Source organism: Vulpes lagopus, chromosome 3 (assembly GCF_018345385.1).
Source record: "Vulpes lagopus strain Blue_001 chromosome 3, ASM1834538v1, whole genome shotgun sequence".
In the NCBI taxonomy this organism is placed as follows: domain Eukaryota; kingdom Metazoa; phylum Chordata; class Mammalia; order Carnivora; family Canidae; genus Vulpes; species Vulpes lagopus.
The window spans coordinates 77,111,858-77,139,341 of NC_054826.1; the positions used below are offsets into that span (position 1 = coordinate 77,111,858).

Genomic DNA, 27,484 nt, shown 5'->3' on the forward strand with positions numbered 1-27,484 from the left:
AGACCTGCCCTACGACCCAGCAATTGCACTGTTGGGGATTTACCCCAAAGATTCAGATGCAATGAAACGTCGGGACACCTGCACCCCGATGTTTCTATCAGCAATGGCCACAATAGCCAAACTGTGGAAGGAGCCTCGGTGTCCATCAAAAGATGAATGGATAAAGAAGATGTGGTTTATGTATACAATGGAATATTACTCAGCAATTAGAAACGACAAATACCCACCATTTGCTTCAACGTGGATGGAACTGGAGGGTATTATGCTGAGTGAAGTAAGTCAATTGGAGAAGGACAAACAGTGTATGTTCTCATTCATTTGGGGAATATAAATAATAGTGAAAGGGAATATAAAGGAAGGGAGAAGAAATGTTGGGAAATATCAGGAAGGGAGACAGAACATAAAGACTCCTAACTCTGGGAAACGAACTAGGGGTGGTGGAAGGGGAGGAGGGCGGGTGTTGGAGGGGAATGGGTGACGGGCACTGAGGTGGACACTTGACGGGATGAGCACTGGGTGTTTTTCTGTATGTTGGTAAATTGAACACCAATAAAAGTTAAGTAAAAAAAAATAAGATTATGGAAACAAAAAATAAATAAATAAATAAATAAAAATAAAATGTAGGTTCTTAACCATGTAATACAGCTGCCTTATCATAGTTGTTCTAGAACTGTTTGTAATGTTTTGGGCAAATCACTTAATCTTCATTGTTTCCTCATTTGTAAAATAAAAGAACTGATCTGTATTAGAGTCTTTTTAAAGTTATATCCGACTCCGTATCGGCTTACCACACTTTTCCTCAAGTGAATATTCTTAAGCTTCTTGCATTTATTAGTTAACAGCATTTTCCATCATCTCATGATGAAATTAAATACATCCTTACACCCAGGAATTCAATTATTTTCTGATAGCATTTCATTCTAATGGGGCAATTAATTGGGACACCATGGTGTAGTGGAGTAGCTTAATATCTCTTACTGACATGTTACACAACCTTAGCCAAGTCACTTCTCTTGAACACAAGTTCCTCTTCTTTAAACCAGGGGGACTTGTTAATGCGTTCCATTATTTTTAGTGTTCTTTTATTGTTCTTGATTTGAAAATCTCAAATGATAAAAAGAACACAACTGATCAACTTTAATTTACTTAAAAGTTAACCATTTATATCTATCTTTTTTGTCATTTTATATTATTAAATCCTCAACAAGGACACCCAGGGGCAGATAAAAGTAGAAGTGAGCAAAACACAGATCTATTTCTTGTTTTTTAGCAACTCTGCACAAAAATGGCATGAAAAAAAATCAGGACCTACATTAAAATTAGAGTCTGAACTGCTTTTGCTGCTCCTTTTATTCAGGACTAGAGAACAAAATACAAGTTGTTTGCATAATCCTATTCTCTGCTATTTCAATTTACCTGGCATTTCCTGGTCCTTTGTTATTTTTGTATGTATTTACATACATACATGTTTTGTGTTTAATGCCTTATAGTCAACTAGAAACTGAGGAAGACATACATTTGAAGTGGAATTGTAGCATGAGTTTAAACCTATCTTAGAGAAAAAGATACTTGTTCATTATGGATATCAACTCAACGTTCTTCCTTCTTCCTTCTTCTCTAATAATGACCCTTGTTCACCCATTGTATTTAGCAATCTTAAAAAATTATTAAGCTATAAAGTGAATTAATTTAATTAACATATATAAAGGTACTTCCATATAGTAAAATACAAGCATCAATTATCAAGTCTCAAACTTCCTGCAAAATAGTAGTCACTATCTATATCAAAATGAAAATAAATTAATAACTTTACATATAAATGGATCTCATTAGCATAATGTTGTGACTTATAAAAGCAGTTATGGATATAACAGATTGGGATATAAAATAAATCAACTTCATGGAACTCTACATACAGAAACTTGCTGATGAGCCTTTCATTTATTCCCAGTGGATGACTAAAGGCATTTTTATTTTTATTGTAGGAAACTTATTGATGGATGCTTCGTTTTTACATATCACATTTTAGAAAATAAATATCAAACTATACAAAGAATACCTACATGTACAAAATGCTAAACTACTAACACTATAACAATTTATTCCTAACTCTATTTCTTTGGCTTTTTTTTTTCATTTTTTAAAATAGCACTTTATTTATTTAGAAATACATACAGGGAACAGTCCCAACATGACTAAGGGATATCAGAAAGTCTCTCAAAGTATAAAATATTATTTTTCTGCATGTAGTCAATACCAGCTCATGTCAAGCAAACTTATACAACATGATGAGAATTCCACAGCTTCCCTAAAGGAATAAATATTGCATACAAAATCTGTATTCCTACATTGGAATAAGAGATGAGAGATATCATCAGGTTAATGAAGTTTATTTTTCATGGCCCCTTATTTGCATACAACTGTTTATGTATAATTATGTATTCTTTTTTTCTAAAGAGGGTCCTCCAAATTATTTAAGGTTGAGGTGACAGTATTTATTTAGAACCACTCCTCCAGAGTAGGTATAGATATTTTTTGAATAACTATATTAATATAGCCAATTTTAAACTATTATTTACCTTTAAACATTTTTAATAAAAATACACCTTTATATAAGTGTATACTTTAAGATACTTTCATGCAACAGATACATGATGATTTGATATACATATACAGTGCAATGATTGCTGCAGTAATTATTGAGTTATTAACGTACTTCCTCACAGTTTCTATTTTTTTAAAAATGAAAATACCTGAAATCTATAATCTTAGCAAATTTTCAGTATTCAATATAGTATTATTAGCTATAGTCATCATGCAGTACATTAGATGTCTAGACTTATTCATCCTATGTAACTGGAACCTTTTACCCTTTGACCAAAATCTCTACATTTCCTCCACCTCCCCTCCTATTAGCCATCATTCTATTTTCTGCTTCTACACATTCAGCTTTTTTAGATTGTACATATAAGTGAGATCACGTAGTTTTTTCCTTATGTGTCTGGACTTACTTTACTTAGCATAATGTCCTCCAGGTTCGTCCATGTTGTTGCAAAGGGCAGGATCTCCTTTAAAGCTGCATAATACCACTGCACATCTATACCACAAATGTTTTATCCATTTATCTAGTGATTGACATTTAAGTTGTGTTCATAAGTTGGCTACTGTAAATAATGTTGCAATAAACCTGGGAATGCAGAGTATCTCTTCAAGGTACTGATTTCATTTTTTTTTTTTTTTTTTTTTTAGGTATAAGTCCCAAATAAAAGTTTCTGGATCATGTTATTAGCAAGAATAATCAGACAAGACCAGAAATTAAAAGGCATTGAAATCAGAAGGGAGGGCAGCCTGGGTGGCTTAGTGGTTTAGTGCCACCTTCAGCCCAGAGTGTGATCCTGGAGACCCAGGATCGAGTCCCACGTCAGGCTCCCTGCATGCAGCCTGCTTCTCTCTCTGCCTTGTGTCTCTGCGCCTCTCTCTCTCTCTCTCTCTCTCTCTGTGTTTCTCATGAATAAATAAATAAAATCTTTAAAAATGATGAAATCATAAGGGAATAAGTAAAATTATCTCTTTACAGATTACAAAATCCTACACGTAGAAAACTCTAAAGTCTCTGTGTGCACGCGCGTGCACAGTACACACACAGTTTGAACTAATACATGAATTCAGTAAAGTTAAAAGATATAAAACCAATATATGAAAATTCCTTATGCCAATAATGATCTATCTATCAGAAAAGAAAATAAGAAAATAATCTCATCTACAATAGCATCAAAGAGAATAAAATATTTAAGAAGGAAGATTTATTTTAAGATTAAAATATTAATCAAGAAAGTCAGAAATCTGTACACACTGATAACTATAAAATACTGATGAAAGGAACTGAAGAAGATACAAATAAATGAAAAGATACCTGACGTTCATAGATTAGAAGAATATTTCTAAAATGTCCATAGTGCTCAAAACAATAAAGAGATATAATCCCTTATCAAAAGTCCAATGATTTTCAGAAAATAGGAAAAAAATCCCAAAATTAACATAGAACAACAAAAAACTTCAAGTTGCCAAAGCAATCTTGAGAAAGAAGAACAAGAGTTGGAGGAATCACATTTCCTGATTTCAAGTTATAATACAAACTATAGTAATCAAACAGTATGGTAGTGGACTGGCATAAAAACAGACACATAGACCAATGGAACATAAAAGAGAGTCCAGAAATAGAACAAACATATATGGTCAACTAATTTTACACAGGGGAATGAAGAATACACAACGTGGAAAGGATAGTTTCTTTAATAAATGGTGCTGGGAAAACTGGATATCCACATGCAAGAGAATGAAACTGGATCCTTACGCCAGACACAAAAAGCAACTGAAAATGGATTAATAACTTAAACATAAGACCTGAAACCATAAAACTCCTAGAAAACACAGGGTAAAAGTTCCTTGACACTGATTTTGGCAATGATTTTTTTTTGGTAAAACATCAAAAGCTCAGGTAATGAAAGTAAAAATAAGTGAGACCACATCAAATTGAAAAGTTTCTATACTGCAAAGGAAGTAATCAACAGAATGAAAAGGCAACCTACAGATTCAGAGAAAATATTTGATAACCATATATCTGATAAGGGGTTAAAATCCAAAATATATAAGAAATCCATACAATTTAGTAGCAAAACAAAATAAAATGAAAAAAGAAAAGAAAAAAACAAGTAATTCCATTAAAAATGGGGAAAGGACCTGAATAAACATTTTTCTATAGAAGACATAAAAATGGCCAACAGATATACGAAAAGGTGTTCAATAAAGCATTATCATCAAGGAAATGCAAATCAAAACCATAGTATAAGATACCATCTCACACTGGTTAGGATGGCTATTATCAAGAAAGAAAAAAGGTAAGTGTTGATGACAACATGGAGTAAAGGGAATCCTTGTACATTGTTGGGAATACTAATTGATATAGCTATTATGGAAAATAGTATGGAAATTCCTCAAAAAATATAACCTATTCTTCAAAGTTGATCTCAAATCTCATCTCTGAAAGCTTATCCTGATGACTCAAGGGTCTACAGACAGCTTCTCTCAGAATGCTATAGAACTCTGTCAGTATTGCATAGCCCACAGATTCTTCTATTCTACCCGATTTCTATATTACATGGGCTTTGGAATCACGTAAGACTGATATCTTTGCTACTTCTAGTTCTATGATATTGCAGAGATTACTTGAAGTATTAATGATCAAGTAGTTCATCTTAAAGATTGTGAAAATTATACTACATCAGGAGAAGGAATATTACCATGAAAACTAAGGAAGTCTAAGTTTCCAGAACCCTTCACTTGTACTTGTACATGGTACTTTATTGTGTAGCCGTAATTTTGTATTGTTTGTTTCTCAAATAGGATGCTCAAAATTGTATAAACTTCAGACACCACAAAATCTGGATCCATACCTGCCTCTAGTAAGAAAATTACAAATATGCAGGCCCAATGTGTTTAAAAACAAGAGCAGCCAGTTAAAAATCTTTAGCTCAGGGATTTGGATGACTCAGAGCATTAGTAGTGGCACTTCTGAGTATGATTTCAATAAAACTTATGGCTTTTGTTTTTATTTTTTAATTTAAATTCAGTTTAGTTAACATATACTGCAATATTAGTTTTAGGAGTAGAAGTTAGTGATTTATCAGTTGAATATAACATCCAGTGCCCTCCTTAATGCCCATCACCCAGTTACCCCATCCCCCCACTCACCTCCCCATCAGCAACCCTCAGTTGTTCCCTATAGTTAAGAGTCTCTTATGCTGTGTCTTCCTGTTTTTATCTTTTTTTCCTTCCTTTCCCCTATGTTCATCTGTTTTATTTCTTAAATTCCACATGAGTGAAATCATATGGTATTTTTCTTTCTCTGACTTATTTTGCTTAGCATAATACCCTCTAGTTCCATCCAGATCATTGCAAATAGTAAGATTTCATTCTTTTTATGGCTGAGTAATATTCCATTGTGTATATATACCACTTCTTTATTCATCAATGAAACTTACGTTAATGTTAGAAAACTATTCTTTGAGTGGCCAATTGGAAGGTAACACACCGAGTGAAAACAGAATAAATGTTTGCTCTTAGTCCAAGATCACAAAGGTTTATGTTGACACCATACCTGAATCTCTGTGTTTCTTCTGATAAGGTCCTTAAAAAGAACTGTTTATCAGATGAAGGTAGGAATGATAGCATGCTATTAATATACTTAGTAGGAAGTGATATACATTAAGTTTTCCTTACATTTTAGTTATTAATCATCATAAATACATTAGTTATCTAAATATATTTTTTAATTGGATAAAGATTTATAGATATTATGTACCATATTTTTAGATATTTTTTCTACATCTGTACCTTCATTGTGATAGACAACTTTGTGAAAAAATACTGAAAAGTACAAAATACATGACAATATAATAACATCACAGATATCATATGCACAGAAACAGTTAAAACATTTCAAAAGCAAGTATTTCTTTGAAATATAAATATCATAATTATATTTCATAGAGAAAAGCGAGGAAGATGTACATTTTCCTCTGCACAATTCAAAATTGGAAGCTTAAAACATACATAATAGTTGTTATTGACACATTACTTATTCCTTTCATTTCATTCCAGTTTTTACCAGCAAGTATACTTAAAAATACCAGAGAAACTATTGCATCATAAAGTGTTTTCTTTTAAAAATGAGACTATTTGTATTCAGAGCATTGTTATAAAATTGATCATCACACTGAAGTATATCTTCCTAAATATAAAGAATACACCATTTCCCCCTATCACTTCAAATTCTCCTTATACTTGAAAACTAAAGTGTTTCAATTGCAAAATAAAGATTGGAGATAATGTGTTTTTGTTAAAAGTTGTCTACTATACTATCACTTGCCACCTCAAAGTTAGGCAAAAGCAAAAACAATTCTTCATAAGTAAATATATAAATTTTGAGGATTAGAATGTCACTCTAAGAATAAAAAAATAAATAAATATTACAAAGTGTTTTCCCAGATATAGTTAGCTAATTGACTTACACATTCAACTAACATTAGTTGAATGCCTTAGGTGCAAGACGATACAAAGATGAATCAATGAGACATTACAATTCATACTTTCTATAAGCTTATGCTGTACGTATGCATATGTGTGAGTTTGTGTCAAATTTTAATATATTTACACCTATGTATCTTTTCAGATAGTGATCCATTTTTTTGCTTCCCTTCATAACCAAACTTCTCTGATCATTTGCCAAAATGAGCTATCACCCTTTCTTCACCTCCTATTCACTGTACTACTCCAAAACAAGTCCTGTTGACATGTCAACAATAAACATGAGTATCCACTGGATACTCTTCAGTTTTCCTCTGACTTTGCCCCTTAACAGCCTTTAACACAGTTGGTCATTTGCTGCTTCTTAAGACACACTTTTAGTTTTTCCTCCTATCTCATTAACTACTCTCTCGTATTCTCCAGATTCCTGTCTAACCAAAAGATGTTTCTCAGGGGTCAACAACAGTGCTGTTCGATAAAACTTCCTATAATAATGGAAATGTTTCCATATGTGCTGTTTTGTATGGCTGCCACTAGCCACATATGACTATTGAGCACTTGAAATGTGGCTAGTACAACTAAAGAACTAAATTTTAAATTTTATGTGATTTTAATTAATTTAAATTTAAATAGCCATTTGATCCTAATGAGTACTATACTGAACATCATGGCTTTAGAGAAAGCCCTCTTTTCTTACTTCTCACCATAAGTAATCTTTCATCTTTTGGCTGCTAATTTCCAAATTTATCTCTCAAGGTCTGAGGTATAATAATACCACTACTTGTATGTCTCACAGACATATCAAACTTAAAATACCTGAAACGAAATTGATTTTCCTTTCCAAATATATGCATTTATTTAATGGTATCAATATCTACTCAGATGGTCCATCTAGAAATTTTAGACTTTAACAATACAGGTTTAACTGATTTTTTTTCAATTAAAAAAAAATCCAAGCTCCTGGGGCTCCTGGGTGGCTCAGTCCATTAAGTGTCTAATTTAGTCTTGGCTCAGGTCATGATCTCAGGGTTGTGAGATGAGCACTGCATTAGGTTCTGCACTTAGTGTGGAGTCTGCTTGAGATTCTCGCTCTCCCTCTGCCACTCTCCTTATTCATGCTTGCTCATGTGCACACACTTTCTCCCTCTCATAAATAAATAAATCCTTAAAAAAAATCCAAGTTTTTTTCTACCTGAAGGCTGCTTCCTCTGCCTTATAATGCTTTACCTCCAGTCCTTTAAAAGATACTCCTCTTCCTACAGGTCTCAGTTTAAATATTACCACTGAGAAACCTTCTGTGACTATTCTACCTAACAGTACGTTTATCTCTTGATTAATCATATTCTCCAAATTTTCCTTATTTTCTTTGCAATATTTACATAATTTCTATTTATTTATATATTTAATGTTTTTCCCACTAGACCAAAAGATCTATGAATACAGGGGTCATATGTATTTTATCAACAAGAGTTCCACAGTGTCCAAAAAACTAAATATTTATTGAATACACATGAATGCTTAAGTCAGGAAACTAGTCTATTCCATTATTATCAGTGTTTCTGTGTACCCTTCCAGAATATTCTATATACCTGGACTTGTTATCTGCTCTTTCCAGATTTGAAATCAACAATTCTTTTTTTAAAAGATTTAATTTATTTATCTGGAGCGGGTTGGGGGGGGGGTGGAGGGAAGAGAAAGCCAGAGAGTACAAGCAGGGGGAATAACAGAGGCAGAGGTAGAAGCAGGCTCCCCCCTGAGCAGGGAGCCTGACATGGGGCTTGATCCCAAACGCACTTAACTGACTGAGCAACTCAAGCACCCCTCAACCACTCTTTTCAAAGATCACTGGTTGTTTTTCATGGAAAATGTTATTTCAAGACCATAACTTGGCACCAAGGATGTTTGTTCCTACTGGATTGATCTTTGTTTCCAGGACTTTTCATTTAACAGAGCTAGGAAATAATTAGTTTTATTTTTGAAGAGAAAAATCATCATGTGTTCTACTGATACTTCTAATTCAAATTCAGTTCTACAGGGTTTTAATTCAACTCATCTCATATTCATATTTCCTTTCTCCTATGCCTGGTTCTCAGGGGATCAAGGATGATAAAATTAGAATACTACATATTTACTCATTTTTAAAATCTCACAATCCACACATGACAGTCTCAGAATAACAATACTAACATTATTGCTAACAATATAATTTCTTGAACAGTTTTAAGCTTTCTTGGTTTTAGTTCTTTTTTCTGTAAGGTATACATCACTGGGGATGTACAGGCTAACTGCTGTGTTTTCAAGTCACTTGAAATACTTCCTCTCTGATTATATCACCAGTTAAAATACATTTTGATGTTCAATTTGACTAATTTAAATTTTAGGGACTTTTTTTTCTTTTCTTTTATTGCAGTAAAATTTATCAGTCTTTCTTATCATGGTTTCTTTGTTTTGTGTCATTCCCTGAGCATTTTCTGCATTCCACAAGTATGTATTCATTCATGTCTTCTCCTTGTACTTTACTCCTTGTACGGTTTCATACTCTAAACACTAAAACTTTGACATGAATTTATGGTGCAGAATAATAATCCATTTTATTTTTTTTAATCCTGACGGCTACTAGTTGTCCCCATACCATTTATTGAATGATCCATCTTTTTCCTCATATATCAGAAATACAAACATTTATTAAGAGTCCAGACTCATAATAGGAGATTTAGTAGCAGAGGAGTCAGTAACAATGGCTGAGAGCATCTGCTGGCAATGGCACTAGTGCTAGTACCTAAAGTAGACTATTTTTACGGCGGAATCTTAGCTGTGTTATACCTTTTGTTTTCTACCCAACACAGATCCTCCAGCTTTAACACTTACTTAAAAATTTTCCCATATATTTTGTTTTGTTTTGTTTTTAATCAAGGTAGTTTTGACTGTTTGCAGCCAAGAACCCTAGATTATACAACATGAATTTTCTCCCAGAATCCAATAGTGAATTTTCCCAAAGAGCTGCCTTTGGGTCTCAACTCTTCATTCTCTGGCTAAACTCCTGTCCCTGACTGTAATTACCAGAATTTTCACTACCATCTCTAGTAACTGACTCCTAATATGTATCACTAGCCACGAGCTTATTATCACCTCATTATTGTTGTATTTTTCATTTCAGAAAGTAAACATACCCACAGTTGGTTATCTGAACATTTAAAGCTATCTTTTAAATATTATTGTTCTAGAAATATCCTGAGGCTTGACAGCATGAGATGCTAAAGGCAAAGCAAGTAGAATGATTTGATTAGAAAAAGATAGGAGAAATGGCAGGAAACAAGGATGGAGTAGAAGACAAAGGTCAAATCACTGTTTGATTTGTTTATGTTAGAGTTAATATTTAACAATATAGAAAATAAACCATTGGATAATTCTGAGTAGTAAATGACATGATCAGATTTTTGTGTTAGAAAAATCATTTCGGCAGACTACTTCGGTAGAAGTATGGCTACCAATTAATTTTTAAAGTTTACAATATGAGTTTATAGATAAATATGAATAAAAGATTATCAACTATTGCCTTAAAAGTGATATAGACAATATGGTTTCTAATAAAATCAAACAGAACCATTAACTGAATTATAATCTATCATAATTTTACTATATATCATGAATAATTTGACAAGCAGATAAAATCTGCATTTAGAAAATCACTGTACCATTTGGAATGCATACAGATTATCTACCACATAATCTAAAGTATTAAACTGAGCATATAAAAGCCCATAAACTACAGAGCTCATAGCTACTTAGGGTATATATTTAAATCACTGTTTGGTTTTACTTGTATAAAAACAATAATACAAGCCCCTTCTTTGAAAAAAGGAAATATAAAATCAGAAATATAAATATAATTTTAAGAAAGGAATAAGTTTTTATTTAAAGACCAACTGTAAACAAATTGATCAATTGATCTAAAAAGTATTTTGGTTTATTCAGATGCTATGCTCTAAGGCAGCTAAATTTATACTTGATGAACTAAATAAAAGATCTATTTGTGTTATTCAAGAAGGTATGTTTAGCTATGCCCTATTCTTTAAGTAAAAGATCTCTGTTGTGTTAGCTGATGGTTCAGTGAGAAAAAGACTTTCTTGCTGTATTTTAATAGAGAAGCCTATCTTTAGCTATGTGAAATTGATATAGGAACAAGTTAGGGGCAGATGAGGCTAGGAAGGGAAAGATAAGGGAAAGGCCCCAGAGTCAGGCTCCTACCCATCCCAAGAAAATAGAGATGAGACAGTAAAAATAGAAAAAAATAAACCTGAATCCTTAGCTCCAAAATGTTAGGGAGTATCTCCCTTTAATGGCTACTTAGAAATCACAGAAATAGGTCATTAAGGTGTTATCAATAGTCCCTGCTCAAACCAAGACGGCACAAGAATCTCAAGGCCATGGCTACCTGAAATCCCAGATGCAGAGAAATATTATGGAAGAGATATTAACCTGAGAGAAGGGAACACTTTGTTTGGGCTTATGATAATTACAAAAACATCTTGTTTGTTACTATGATAGTTTACAAGTCCACCATGTTTGTTCTAAACACCTACCCTGATGTTGACAAGAATTTTACCAAGTTCCCTGGTCAGTTTCCTAAAAAAGACAGACCATAACAGCCCTCAGTGGCAACCCCGTCCGGACCCATCTCAGTTTTGAGAGCTTTCTCTGTATCTCTGCTTAATAAACTTCTATCGCTTTGCTCACTCTCTGTTGTCCGCAAGATTCATTCTTCGACTCTGTGAGACAAGAACCAGCTGTCCCGTATCAAAATGTTAACTAATTTGTTAATAAATCATGTCATTTTTTCATAATTTTGAAAGGTCATAAAATTTGACTAGTATAGGAGATAAACTGCACTTACGGTTAATCACTGAAAATGTAATAATTTGCCACAAACAGGTGTTTTTATCCTTTTATGTCTCTTTCGATTTAGTTCTTCAGAAACCACTAAAAAACCTATTACAATACAACAAAAAATGAACCCAGACCAGTTTTTAGTTACTTAGTAGCTTTTATAATTTTCTGCCTCCTCTATGCAGTATATAGGTTTATATGAGTATAAATGTAGTTTTGAATGTTTCTAAACCTAAATACAACATAGCGTTGTATTCACCAGGACTAGTTAGTCCTCTGGACTCCCAGAACTACTCAATCTTTACATAGAATTTTCAAATAACTGCTGTGAAAACAGAAACTCTGTTAGATTAAAGATGGGTTACACTATAGCTAGTATGCAGAGACCCAGATATTAGACAGGCCATAGAAGTAGAGATGTCAATCAGGGAAATTCTAAATAGCAGGGAGAGGTAACCCAGACAAACTATCAAAGACATTTGTCAGTCTACAAACAGCTGAAGTCTCATTCAATAAGGAAAGTGAGACACAGAATGAGGAGGAAGTAATTTAATAGTAGGCAAGGTACAGGTGATCATGCTGTTGCACCAGAAAGGCCTAACAGAAAGTTATAGAATTCCACCTTTAAGAAATCATGAAAGGCAAAATCCTAGTATTTAATACAGCAACCTAGGCTAGAAGCAACTAGGATAATGTACAAGAAAACAAAGCATAGATTCATTTATAAATGAAAACCCAAGGATTCAACTGTTAGAGATAGATATAAGAAAGGACTTCATTAAAAAGGTCAAAGCAAGAGCTTAATTACTAGAATCAATGTACTAAAACAAAGTAATGCCAAGAATGGGTTGATGCTAAGGTCATAAAACCCTGACCCTGATTTCCTTATAGTATCTGTTCTTAAAATATAGAATTGTTACAAGTGACTGGACAAGAGCCAGACTTAAATGTAGTTATTAAGGAACTTAAGTAATGAAATCCAGAAGGATTATCAGACTCAGGCCTATAATTAATACTAATTCAAGCTTTATTGTTGCTGTTGTCACTCCCGAATTCACACTGTAAGTATGGCTTCTACCTCTGCCTGAAAAAAATTAGCTGGAGTAAAATTATGGACACAGGTTACCAATTAAACTCTGCAAATCTCTAGCATATGGATAACTGGAATGTTGTACCATTCTTTCAGCAGTGGGTATGACAATAAATGCGTGACAAGACAGGAACATTCACAAATATGCTCTCCATGGTGAACTGACAAAATAACGTAACCTTATTAAGGACTTTAAAGAACAAAATGAAAAAATATTCATAATATGAGCAACTGAAAAATCTTATGGTTAGTGAGCAGAACATAATGTTGAAATTAGAAAAAAAAATCACAGAAAATTCTTCTTTGGAAATACATGGGTCAACTACTTCCTTTTTGGTCCTATGGCCAACACTGCATACTCTTGAATTCATGAAAGATAGCTACTTAGAATGTCACAACCCCAAAATAGAGCTGCTCCATCAGGATGGCGTGAATCAAATGTCTACAAAGAATTGGGACATGTCTCATAGTCTAACTTTAAGTATACTGACTTTATGTTCTTTTAATAACTTTATGAGATTCCTTTCTACTGACTCTATTTGAATTCTTGGCCCTTAGGGAATATTGGCCCTTTAGGGCCAATATTAAAAAATATTTTTTAAAATATTTGTTGAATAAATCATAAATGCATTAATGAAGAAAATGAAAGCATGAAAACATGACTACAGCATACAGGAGATGGCACTCCCCCCAAGTAAGGTTGGCAATATTTAATATGCTAAGTAAAAGAAATCTCAGATTAAAAGCCAATTAAAAAGTTATACAGATGATACACACTCAAAAGAGAAAAAAATCTGCACGAAGTGAGAATCTGGTCCTTGAGTTTTCCTGGCTGATGCAGAAATGGAACCAAATTAAATGTGCACTAATCCAAGGACTTTGAAACTAATGATACTCCTCTTCCTTCTTCTTTTCTCTCTCTTTTTAAATGAATTTTCATTTGACTGATGGAAAATTCAGAGCACCCATAAAAAAGGGATCTGGTAAAAGTCATCACACCCAAACTCACAATATAATAAAATATGACTTTTAACATCATAACCACTTAGACTATTTAGAATGGTTATAAATTGTCCCTTCAAATTATACTGTGTACCCTAATAGTAACATATAATTTAAATAGCAGCGCAGTCATCAATTTTCATAATACTTAATGCTAATTTAAGGTCTAATCTCCTAGCAAGATAGAACATTTTATATTTAGTATTTGTTTATCCTGAAAACATATTTTATGACTTGTTTTCCTTTCTGATAGCTCTTTTTATAGTTTCTCAGAAACTTGGTTTATTAGCCTAAACCCTATATACATTCTATAAACCCTATATATTCTATAGCCAAATGAATACTTTTCATTGGCTACTTTTCATTTGGCTATATCAAGGTCAAATGAATACAGAGTTCTATAACAACGATGAAACCATTAAGCCTCTTTTGTTCTCTTCTTGTCAAAGGAAAGGAATTCTTGTATACTCAGCTAACTGAGCAATTTACCATGATCTATGATTTAGTAATCTCTACATTCTACAAAAGTTGAGATATATGTATTGCAGTTTATGTTGATGTGACCTTTACTATTATATGTACAAATTATATATACACAGTATAAATTGCAAAATAAAATATATTAATAATCAATTTGAAAATATCCTATCTAAAGTATATCTATTACTGATTCTATGTTGTAGGATAATATATGTTATTGGAATTACACAAAGCTTATACAAGTCCTGACTCTGTTATTTACTAGCTATATAACATTAGAGGGGGTGAGAGGGTATTTAACTTCAATAATCCTTGATTTTCACATCTGAAAAATGGAAAGTTTGAAATAGATAACTGTTAAGGTATTCTCTAGCTCTAAGAGTCTTTTTCCTTAATTCTAGTTATAAAATGTAACACTACTTAAGCAATAAAAATTCAAAAATGGTATAAAAGTAGGTAGAATTCGGAAAACACACACACACACACACACACACACACACACACACATACACACGCCCCTAAATTACCCAAGTTGTTAAGCAAAAGTTATTTTGGTTTTAATTATTTGAACAATAGTTGCTTAAATTCACCTCTTAACCACTCATGTGAAGACAATGCTACTTGGATTCTTTAAATCCTTCCTTTGCTAACCATATGATAAGGTTAACATAGGATAAATTTTTAAATTGGCCCTTCAAGATCTGGCATATTTTTCTCTCTGGCCTAATCTCTGCTAACTTCCATTCTCATTCTCAGTGCACACTAGGCCTGTGTTGGAGTGATCCCTTATACCTGGAGTATTACTGCCTATCTCTTTTCCCCTTCCTACCACTATTTCCAGGGACTTTTGCCTTCCTATTTTGCTTTCCTAATCTCTATTCATCCTTCAAGTTATCTCACTTTACTTCCCAGATTCTCTCCACCCTCCACAAGTCAGAAGACCTTCTTACATATTTCTGTTAGATGCATAAAAAATAAATGACAAGCCTTTAATATTTAAATAAAGTTTCAAATATATTTATAACTTTAAAAAATCAAGGCCCAGATTTCTTTTCAATATTTTCAATTTATAATTTTGATAAATCATTAATAAGTTTTTCAAATCTCATTACTGAAAGACTGAAACGGGAATGGGGAAGTCTTTATGACATTTTGATTCCTTAAAATCATCATATTATAGCCAAATAGGACCAAGGAAGGGCTAGCATCTACAAAAATGAGAAGGCAGATATTATATAGATTCAATTTTTCTTCCTATGCCCACTCTTCCTCTGTTGCATCCCACAAAAGAGCACAAATGCAAATCAAGCCTCAGGCATAAAGTATTAGCCCTGAGTACTTAGGAATGGAAACACACAAATGCAACTATATGTGATCTGGGATAGGCAAAAAGTAAAAATTATAAAAAATGTGCAAGAGGAACACCAAAGAATTCTGGAAATAGAATAAAATTAAAAGAAGGGTTAACTGTGTTTTAAGGAGAATTTAAACAAAGGCAGGCCCTTGAACTGTTGTGGGATTCAGTGTATATAATCCTACAGGAGTAGGAAGTATTAATCAAAAGACAAAAAATAAGACTGATAGCATAGCCAGAATAAAGGAAGACGTGGGTAAATTGAAAGAGAAGAGTAAAAGTAAGGAATGCTGGCCTTAGCAGTGTGGTACAACAATTTGTACTTGATAAAGTAGCTCACTTCATACTTGGTGAGATTTCTTTTTTTTTTTTTTTTTACTTATGATAGTCACAGAGAGAGAGAGAGAGAGGCAGAGACACAGGCAGAGGGAGAAGCAGGCTCCATGCACTGGGAACCCAATGTGGGATTCGATCCCGGGTCTCCAGGATCGCGCCCTGGGCCAAAGGCAGGCGCCAAACCGCTGTGCCACCCAGGGATCCCCTTGGTGAGATTTTAAAAGAACATATGGACTTTAGAGGAAAATAATAGTACAGCTGACTAGTCAGACAGGTAAGCTTGGTGAATAATGGGGTGACAGATGTCAAAACTAAGTGACTAAAAGAAGGAAGGTTTCAATAAGCTTCATAAAAGTCTGCCAATACACAGCACTTGAATTAGGGTTCCTCGGCAGGACAGACAGATACTGAAAACCTATTGTCAAAAGGGTATTTTGAGAGCAAAAATAAGATATGATTGCAGGAAAGAGCGGCTAGTGATATAGATTCATAAAATATTCAGTTATAAAGTTATGAGATAAAGTCAGAATAAACCAATGAAGAGAAAGAATTCAAAGGATATTATCCTAAGATTTTATATGTAGAATGCCTTTAAAGGTCAATGCCTAGAAAGTTGGGAAGATAATGAGAATATCTTTTGGAAAACGGGAGGACCATTATTGGGAGTAGTAGATAGCAAGATGTTTCTAAATTTGTGGCATTGCTTTAGATACTTGACAAGTACCTAACCTAAGATTTCAAATATGTGAGTAAAGACTTTTTTTTTTTTTTTTTTTACCCAGGGGATTCATCTACCTTGCTTCATACAGAATCATGTTTTAAAAAATTAAAGTTCCAGTTAAAGATAGCAACATATAAGTATACAAAGCTTACTTCCACCTACAGATACACCAAATTTGCAGCTAAATATGGAACAAATTCCTCAGGGAAAAAAGAACCTAAAAAATGGTCTGAGTGACTCCTATGCATCAGGCAAAGGAGAGAAGGCCCATATTGAGGCAGGTGGGAGAGACTAGGACCCAATCTCACCTAAAATCCCAATGGCTCAGCACAACGGTAGCCAATAAGCAAGCACTCAGACTTTAGGTAAATGAGGCTCTTTTTCTAATCTTAAAGTGTTGGCCTGAGAGGCAGAAATCTAATTTAGTACATATCTAGGGTCCTCCTAACTGGAAAGCACCTCCCTCTAGCCAGTGGGTGCCATTTTTTTAATGCTAATAAGCTTTCTTCTTTTTATTTTTTCCTTTTTTTCCTCCTGCAGATACCATCTATATGCTCTCCCTTATGTCTCATTCTACCCAGAAGACACTATCTTCACATACTAGCTGGTAAGCACCATGTTTTTTCTTTTCCTTTTTCCAGGAAGGTGACATCTATACATTCTCCTTATGCCTAATTCTGGTTTGTGGGTGCCATCTTTGCATTTTCCCTCTGCTGTTCCAGAGTGCCACTATCTCCCAATGGGGAATTATTACATGTATCTGATTTTGGCAAGTGCTGCCGAGAGGACACTACTTGATTGCCTGGTTCTGGAGATCAGAGTTGAGGGCCGCAATTCTGGGTCCCATGGGACTGTTAACAGTGAGATAGTCCTTGGCAGACTCCCACCCCCAGGGCATGGCACAGACAGCAAACTGACCCCACCCCAACCCCCAAGCCCAGCCTTTCTGTGAAAGAAGCCTATTTGCTTATCCAAGAGCTTTGGCCTAAGGAGCAGACTTCTGGTTTGGCATACAACTAGGAGGCTATGGAGGTGTTTTCAAGGAACGGAAGCTGGTAGACACAATATTTGTGCCCTCTTGCTGCCCTGTTCCAGCTTACCAGTATCTCCCTCCAAAAAAAGCGTATTATACTTTTTAATATGACACCCCAATGTTTGTGGCACCCTCAACTACAGGGAGGTGTTAAAAATAAGATAGGCTATCTGGCACCCTATATGCATAAACCTATACATTTTCTGGCCCTAGTGGCCAGTGGAACTTTCGCCTGTGGGTCCTATAGGACTGTAACCCAAAAGAAGAGTCAAAAGACACAGCAGCTCAATCTTTCATTGAAAGTGGTCTTTTAGCTTATCATCATAAATGCAGTCTGAGGGGCAGATTTTTCTTTTTAAAGAAATATTTTATTTAAATTCATCAACTATAGTATAACAAACACCCACTGCTCATCCTGTCAAGTGCCCTTCTTAGTGCCCATGGGGGGATGGGGTAACTGGGTAATGAGCACTGAGGGGCAGATTTCTAATTAAACACACACCTAAGGGCTGACTAGGTGTGACCTAGTGATCTCATTGTCTCCACTCTCCCCTGGCTACACTCTAGACTGCCAGTATTTCCCAGAGGAAAACTTTTACATGTATCTGGTACCATGATTGCTACATCTGGTACCTAGTTTTTGCAGTTGCTACCCAGAGGATTCCCCTAACTTATATGCCGGCCTTTGGTAGCCAGGCAAGGCTTGTGTCCTTGAGTTCTATAGAACTATAACAATCAGGTGGGTGGGTGAGCTACCACCCCCAAGGCACTGCAAAGACAGCACACTAAAACATACCCCAGTCTTTCTGTTAAAGAGGCCAATTAGCTTGTCCTAGAGTTTTGGCCTGAGGGGCAGGCTTCAGCTTTGGCACACAACAGGGACCTATGCAGGTGTTCTCAGTGAACACAAGCCAGTGGATATCATCTTTGCTCTCTCACTCTGCTCTGCTATACCTCACCAGTATCTCTCAGGAAAGAGTTTTTGCACTCTTTTGGAAGCACTAATTTTTTGCAACTGTCACTGAGAGGACACCTCCATATTATCTATCTGGCTCTGGAGGCCACTAGGGTTTAAGCTTGTGATTCCACAGAACTATATATATTTGTGTACTTTAAAAGCTGCTGTATGAGGGTCTAGCTTCCAATCAGCCTGAATCTAAGTGCTGACTGAGATGCTCCCCTTTGGGACACTGACAGGTCTTGGCATACTCTCAACTACAAGGAAGCATTAAAAAGAAGACAGGCTGTTTGGACAATCACAAATTTTTGAGAGAAACCAAGAGGTCAGGCAGGGTTGAACAAAAAAAAAAAATAATCTCCTACCTCTGCCTGAGTGGCTCAGTCGGTTAAATGTCTGCCTTCAGCTCAGTTCATGAACTTGGGGTCCTGGGATCAAGTCCCATGTCCTGCTGGGATGGGAGCCTACTTCTCCCTCTCCCTCTGGCCTTCCCCCTGCTCCTGCTTTCTCTCTCTCTTTCTCTCTCAAATAAGTAAATAAAATCTTTAAAAAAATTAATCTCATATATGAGGCCACTCTAACAAGACTAGAAGATGCGGCTGTTTCATCCATTTTACAGCAACCAACACAGAGCCAAACAAAATGAAGAAACTGAGGAATATGCTCCAAATGAAAGAATTAAATGAGACCTCAGGGGGGAAAAAGTTAATGAAATAGAGATATGTAATGTACCCAGTAAGGAGTTCAAATTAATGGTCACAAAGATATTCATGGAACTCAGGAGAAGAATGAATGAACACATTGAGAACTTCAACAAAGACATAGAAAAATATAGAAGAGTACAAAACAGAAGTCATAGAGCTGAAAAATACTTAACTGAAAAATAAACTGGGGGAAGGGAGTTCAACAGCAGACTAGATAAAGTAGAAAAAGAGATCAGTGAATTTGAGGATGGGGTAGCAGAAATCACCCAAATACAAAAGCAAAAAGGAAAAAGAAAAAAAAAGTGAAAATAACTAAGAGACTTAAGGACAACATCAAATGGACTAGTATTTAATATATGGGTTCCAGAAGAAGAAGAGAAAGAGTAAGGGGCTGAAACTCATTTGAAGAAATAATGGCTGAAAACTTCCTTAACTTAAGAAAGGAAATCAAACTCCTGATACAGAAATCCCAGAGAGTTTCAAAAAGACCCACACCAAAATACATTATAATTAAAATTCAAAAGTTTTTTTAAAAGGAAAAAAAAATCTTAAAAGCATTAAGAGAAGAGAAGAAGAGTTTTTACACAGGAAACCTCCATTAGACTATTAGCTGATTTTTTAGCAGAAATTTTACAAGCCAGAAGTATCATGATTTATTCAAAGTCCTGAAGAAAGAACTTCCAACCAAGAATACTCTATTCAGCAAGTTATCATTCAGAATTAGAGAGATAAAGACTTTTCCAGGCAAACAAAAGCTGAAGGAGCTCATCACCAGGAAACTGGCCTTACAAGAAACATTACATGGACTTTTTTAACCTGAAAAGAAAGGTGACTAGTTAGTAACAAGAAAACGTATGAAAGTATAAATCTCACTGGCAAAGGTAATTAAATATATAGTAAAGACAGTGGATCCACCACTTATAAAGCTAGAATGAAAGTTAAAAGATGAAAGTAGTAAAACCAACCACTACAGTAATTATTTAAGGAATACATAAGATAAAATGATGTAAAATGTTACATCAAAAACATAAAATGTGAGTGGGAGAGTTAAAATATGGAGCTTAAGAATGTGTTCAAACTTAAGTTGGCATTAAAAATGTGGTTACACATTTAAGTTGTTATATGTAAGTCTCAGAGTAGCCATAAAGAAAAAAATCTGTATTAGATACACAAAAGATACAGAGAAAGGAATGTAAGCATACCACTAAAGATAGTCATAAAACCATAAAGGAAGAGAACAAAAGAAAGGAACAGAGAGAACTATAAAACATGAAGAAAACAATTAACAAAATGGCAATAAGTAAATACCTATCAATAATCACTTTAAATGTAAATAAACTAAATCCTTCTATCAAAAGACATAAAATGACTGAATTGATAAAACAAATAAGACTCATCTATATGCAGCCTACAAGAGATGCATTTCAGATGTAAGGGCACCAACAAACATTTACAACTAGATACCATCCACATCTAAATAAATTGGAGAGCAATCTGAAGCCTGGCAGAACAAACTCCACAACTAAATATAAATAGACAACATATAAATATATTTTTTCTTGATAAAGAAAAAAATTTAAAAGCAGCAAGACAAAAGAAGATAGTAACTTAAAAAGGAAAATGCCTAAGGCTAGCAGAAGATTTCTTGACAGAAACTGCAAGATAGAAGGGGAAAGTGAAAGGATGGAAAAAGATATTCCATGCAAATAGAAACTAAAAACTTAGGGTAGCTACACTTAGATCAGACAAAATAGATTTCAAAACTAGGCTGTAATAGTAAATACACAAAGGCATTACATAAAATAGAGTTCAATCCAACAAGGTATATAACATTTGTAAATATGTATGCATCAAACACAGGAGCATCAAAATATATAAAGCAAGTATCAATACACAGCAATACAATAATAGTAAGGGAATTCATACACCACTGACATCAATAGATAGATCATCCAGACAGAAAATCAATAAGGAAACATTGAGCTTAAACAATATGTTAGACCAGGTAGACTTACTTAACAGAATGTTGTACACATCTGTTTTGTATAAACATGCCATTTGAAAGCAACAGAATACATATTCTTATGAAGTGCACATGGAATATTCTTCAGAATAAATCATGTTAGGCCACAAAACGTCTTAATAAATTTCAGAGGACTGAAACTGTATCAAGTATCTTTTCTGACCACAATGATATAAAATTAGAAATCAATTACAAGAAAACAGAAGTTCAAAAGTATGTGGATATTAAACAACATGTTACTGAACTTCCAATGAAACAAAGAAGAATTCAAAATAGAAATTAAAAAAAAATACCTTGAGACAAATGAAAATGGAAATACATACAAAACTTACTGGATGTAGCAAAAGCAGTTACAAGAGGTAAGTTCATAGTGATAAATGTCCAAATCAATAAACAAGAGAAATTTCAAATAAATAACCTAACAACCCAAAAAACTAGAAAAACAAGAACAAATGAAGACAAAAGATAGTAAAAGGAAGGAAATAAAGATTAGGGCAGGAATAAGTAAAAAGAGATTAAAAAGACAATAGAAAAGATCAATGAAACTTAAGGCTGTTCACTGATAAGATAAACAAAACTGACAAACCTTTAGCTAGACTCACCAAGAAAAAGAAAGAACAAAAATAAAATGAAAAATGAAAAAGATGTTATGACTGATACCACAGAATGATAAATGACCCTAGAAGACTTTTAGGAAAAATTATATGCCAACAAATTGGACAACCTAGAAGAAATGGATACATTTCTAGAAACATGTAACTTACCAATACTGAATCATGAGAACTAAAAAAATCTGAGCAGAGCAATTATTAGTAAAGAGATTGAATCAGTAATCAAAAACTTCCCAACAAATTAAAGTCTAGTACCAGAAGCTTCACTGGTACATTCTATCAAACATTCAAAGAAAAATTAATACTAATTCTCAAACTCTTCCAAAAAAAATAGGAGAGACTTCTAAGCTCATCTTACAAGGTCTGCATTAACCTTATACCAGAACCAGGTAAGTATGCCACAAGCTAAGAAAATTGCAGACCAATATCCCTAATGAACATACATGAAAAATCCTCAACAGAATATTAGCAAACCAGATTCAATAATACATTAAAAGTAATCATATGCAGAGATTAAGTGGGATTTATTCCAAAAGTGAATTAATATGATATACAACATTTACAAAACAAATGATAAAAACCATATGATCATCTCACACATAGAGAAAAAGTATTTCACAAAATTCAACATTCATTCATGACAAAATGCTCAACTGTAGGAATACAGAGTCTGTATCTCAACATAATGAAGGCCATGTCTGACAAACTCAGAGCTAACATCATACTCAACAGAGAAAAGATGAAAGCTTTTCCTCTGAGATCGGGAACAACAAAAGGAAGCCTATTCTCACCATTTTTACTCGAAATAGTATTGGAAGGCCTACCAAGAGCAATTAGTCAAGAAAAAGAAATAAAAGGCATCTTAACCAGAAAGGAATAAGTAAAACTGTCACTATTTTCAGATCACTTGATAAAGAAAATGTTTAATTTCATTAAAAAAAAAACCTGGTAGAACTAAATAAATTCAGTAAAGTTGCAGAATGAAAATGCAAAGTCTACTGCATTTCTATATGCTAATAACAAGCTAGCAGAAAGAGAAATTAAGAAACAATTAAGATACAGTTGCTCAAAAAGAATAAAATACCTAAAGATAAACTGAACCATGAAGGTTAGGTATCTTATGCTTAATTTTATAAAACACTAATGAAAGAAATGGAAGACACAAATAAATTGAAAGATTTTCTAACCTCATGGATTAAAAGACCTAAAATTGTTTAAATGTTTGTATTCCTCAAAGCAATCTGTAGGTTCAATGCAAACCTTATCAAAATTCCAATGGGGGGATCCCTGGGTGGCACAGCGGTTTGGTGCCTGCCTTTGGCCCAGGGCGCAATCCTGGAGACCCGGGATCGAATCCCACATCGGGCTCCCGGTGCATGAAGCCTGCTTCTCCCTCTGCCTATGTCTCTGCCTCTCTCTCTCTCCCTGTGACTATCATAAATAAATTAAAAAATAAAAAATAAAAAAAATTCCAATGGCATTTTTTATAGAAATAAAACAAATGATTCTTAAATTTGTATAGAACCAAAAAATATTCCAAATAACCAAAAAATCTTGATAACAAAGCTGGAGGCATCACACTTCCTGATTTCAAACTATATTTCAAAGCTATAATCATCAAAACAATATGGTATTGGCACAAATACACATAACTCAATAGAACAGAATAGAAGGCAAAAAACTCACACATATACGGTCAATTAATTTGTGACAAAGGAACCAAGAATATACAACAAGGAAAGGACAGCCTCTTTAGTAAAGTGTTGGAAAAATTGGGATAGTCACATGCAAAACAATGAAACAAGATCACTATCATATCATACACAAAATTTAATTCAAAATGGATTAAATACTTGAACGTAAAACCTGAAACCATGAAACTCTAAAGAAAACATAGGCAATAAGCTTCTTGACAAAAATATTTTGTATTTGACACTAAAAGCAAACACAACAAGTCAAAAATAAACAAATGGGACTACAACAAACTAAACAGTTTCTACACAGCAAAGAAAAAATCCACAACAACAAACAGAACCTATTGAATGAAAGAAAATGTTTGCAAATCATATATCTGATAAGGGGCTAATATCCAAAATATATAAGAACCTACACAACTCAATAGCAAAAAACAATCTGATTAAAATTGGGCAGAATAGGGGATCCCTGGGTGGCTCAGTGATTTAGTGCCTGCCTTCAGCCCAGGACGTGATCCTGGAGTTCCGGGATTGAGGCCCACAACAGGCTCCCTGCATGGAGCCTGCTTCTCCCTCTGCCTGTGTCTCTGCCTCTCTCTATCTATCTCTGTGTGTGTGTGTGTGTGTGTGTGTGTGTGTCTCATGAATAAATAAATAAAATCTTTAAAAAAAATTGGGCAGAATATCTGAATAGACTTTTTTCCAAAAAATATACAGGTGGCCAACAGACCTATGAAAAGATGATCAACATAATAACTCTAGAAAACATTGAAAAATGAATTTTTCATCCAAATAAAAGTAAAAATAAAAGTAACATAGAATCCAGCATTCTACTTCTGGGAATTCATCTGAAGAAACAAAAACACTAATTCAAAAACATACTGTACCTCCACGTTCACTGCAGCATTAGGATAGCCAAGACATGGAAACATGTAATACATATATAATATAAATATATATTACATATATATTGGGTGTATATACATACACATTGTGTGTATACGTATACATACCAACACAAATTCCATTGTGAATATATATACACATACACAAACAATGGAATATTATTCACCTGCAAAAAACTGAAATCTTGCCACTGGTGGCAACATGGTTAGACACTGAGGGCATAACGCTAAGTGAAATAAGTCAGAGAAAAACAAATGACTTACATGTAGAATCTAAAAAGCAAAAACAAAAAATATCATGTAGATAGATAATAGATTGGTGGTTGTCTGAGGCAGTGGGGTAGAGTGGGATGGGGGTAGCAAAATGGGTAAAAGGGATCAAAAGATTTTAATTTCCAATTATAAACTGAATAAATCATGGAATGGAATGTACATCATGGTGACTATAGTTAATAATACTAAACTGCATATCTGAAAGCAGCTAGGAATGGGGATCTTGAAATTTCTCATCAGGAGAAAAAAATATAGAACTATATATGGTGATGGATGTTAACTGGACTTATTGTGGCTATCATTTTGCAATATATACAAATATCAAATCATTACCTGTATACCTGAAATATAATGTTAAGTCATTTATACCTCAATAAAAATTATATTTAAGAAATTGTTTTTGATGATAAGGAAAGAACACATAATTATGTGATATAATCATAATATCCATCTTTGAATGTTGGGTGGATTCATTTATTATAGAATCCCTTGTTGTATGAAGCACGATGTATAAAAATACGATGAATAAAGGTTTGTTAAACTTTTGATCTTGTGCCTCTAAATAAAAAAATGCTGTGTACGTAAGTACAGCAATTCCTTAGAAATTATATACACATACTACTATACTAATATGAACATTATAGACTATGGAAAGAAAACAAACAAAATAAAATATGTATTATTTTAAAATAACTTATTTTAACTTATTACTAAAAGGTTTATATGAATGTGCGCTCTTATTTTGATAATCTTGGCTCAACAATTTATGATATAACAATTTAAACAGCCAACTCTAAATTTGATTTAGATATCTGGTTTAAAGGGCTGTCACAGTTGGAAAAAGATCACAAAAGAATGGGTACATCAGAATGGAGAAAGTATAACAGTAAGTGTCTTTTGAAACACTAATATTTTTCATTTCTCAGTTCCATATACCAATTATATAAAGGTACCTCACGCACATTCAGTATACACAAGTTTGATATACATGGTATTAATCTATGTGTAAAAATTATTTACTTATCTTTTATTTTAGCTTCAATGAAAATATTAATAGAAGTTCTATTACTTTCTTCCATGGCCTAATTGATTATCATATGTGCCCACTGGGGTTCAAACACAATGTACCATTGGCATTTATATAAGACTTTGAAAGTTTTTGCATTATAAAGGCAAATAACATAATTTCTCCATAAAAAGTAGTACAGTACAACAGAAAAATGAAAGTAAGCTATTTACAGACCCTCAGCAATAATAGAAGACAATAAAAGTCATTTTAAAAGCAATTAAAGTAAATTCTGGCACCAAAATAAATTACGATACGTTATATTGTTATTAAAATAACATTACTCAATGCAAATATTTTACAAAAACTACTTTTTAAACTGACAAAAACTATTCTGGATAAAATCTTTTTTCTCTTTTCTGCTTTCTTTTACTATCACATTTAGCTTTTTTAAGAGTCATGTTTACTTAAAAACAGTGCTTTTAACATTTCATAGAGTTCTGTGTGCTCAAAGAAAAGAAAAATAAATAAGGAAACGTTGATAGAAAGCCAGACAAGTTTACAAACTCCTAGGTAAATAATACAATGAGCACAACATTCTAAGAGTTCTCCAGACGTTCAGAGTATTAGAACTCACTAAATTTTGAAATTTGTCAGCACAATTACAATTTAGTTACATTTGAAATGGCCTAAAAATAGATGAAGCTAAAAATCTTTGAATTTCTAGTGTCTAATATGTATTTTCTCTCACAAAAATTTTGTAGGTAATTTAAGACACCATTATTTAAGATAATTTAGTTGGCATTACTGAAATGTAATTTTCAGTACCATTTTGTCTTTCTGTCAAATCTTCTGCAGGAAATAATTAAGAATACTAGAGATATGACAGAGAAACACTACTTTAGGGAAAATAACTGTTCCCTGATTAATGTGTTCTGTAAAATTAGATTTCATGTCAGGCTTTCTTAAAGGACAGTATATATCTGCATTTTAATCTCCAATGAAAGTAAGTACATACAAACATACATTATTTGTGTATCATGAAATACCCAGGTAACTACGTTTAAGATTTTCATTAAAATACTAATATAGTGAAACCAAGAGGACTTTATACATCAGAAAACTAAAATTATAAATTATTAATACTACAAGCAAGAAAATAAAAAATGATTATGAAGTACAGTGAAGAAAAAGCTCATTGTTGATCATAGAAGCTTTTAGAAATATTTGTGAAGGTCTCAGAAATATTTATATAGATAAAGATACACCTCTGCAATATATGGTGCAGGATAAAAATTCTGGTAAAGATGGTTAGATTTTA

The 27,484-nt window shown here is 33.5% G+C and overlaps 1 protein-coding gene across 2 annotated transcripts in view; it reads right to left on the minus strand.

The window, feature by feature from the left end:
• PHYHIPL (phytanoyl-CoA 2-hydroxylase interacting protein like) overlaps positions 1-27,484 on the minus strand; it is a 77,494-nt gene that overhangs the window by 39,106 nt on the left and 10,904 nt on the right. The window lies entirely within an intron of this gene.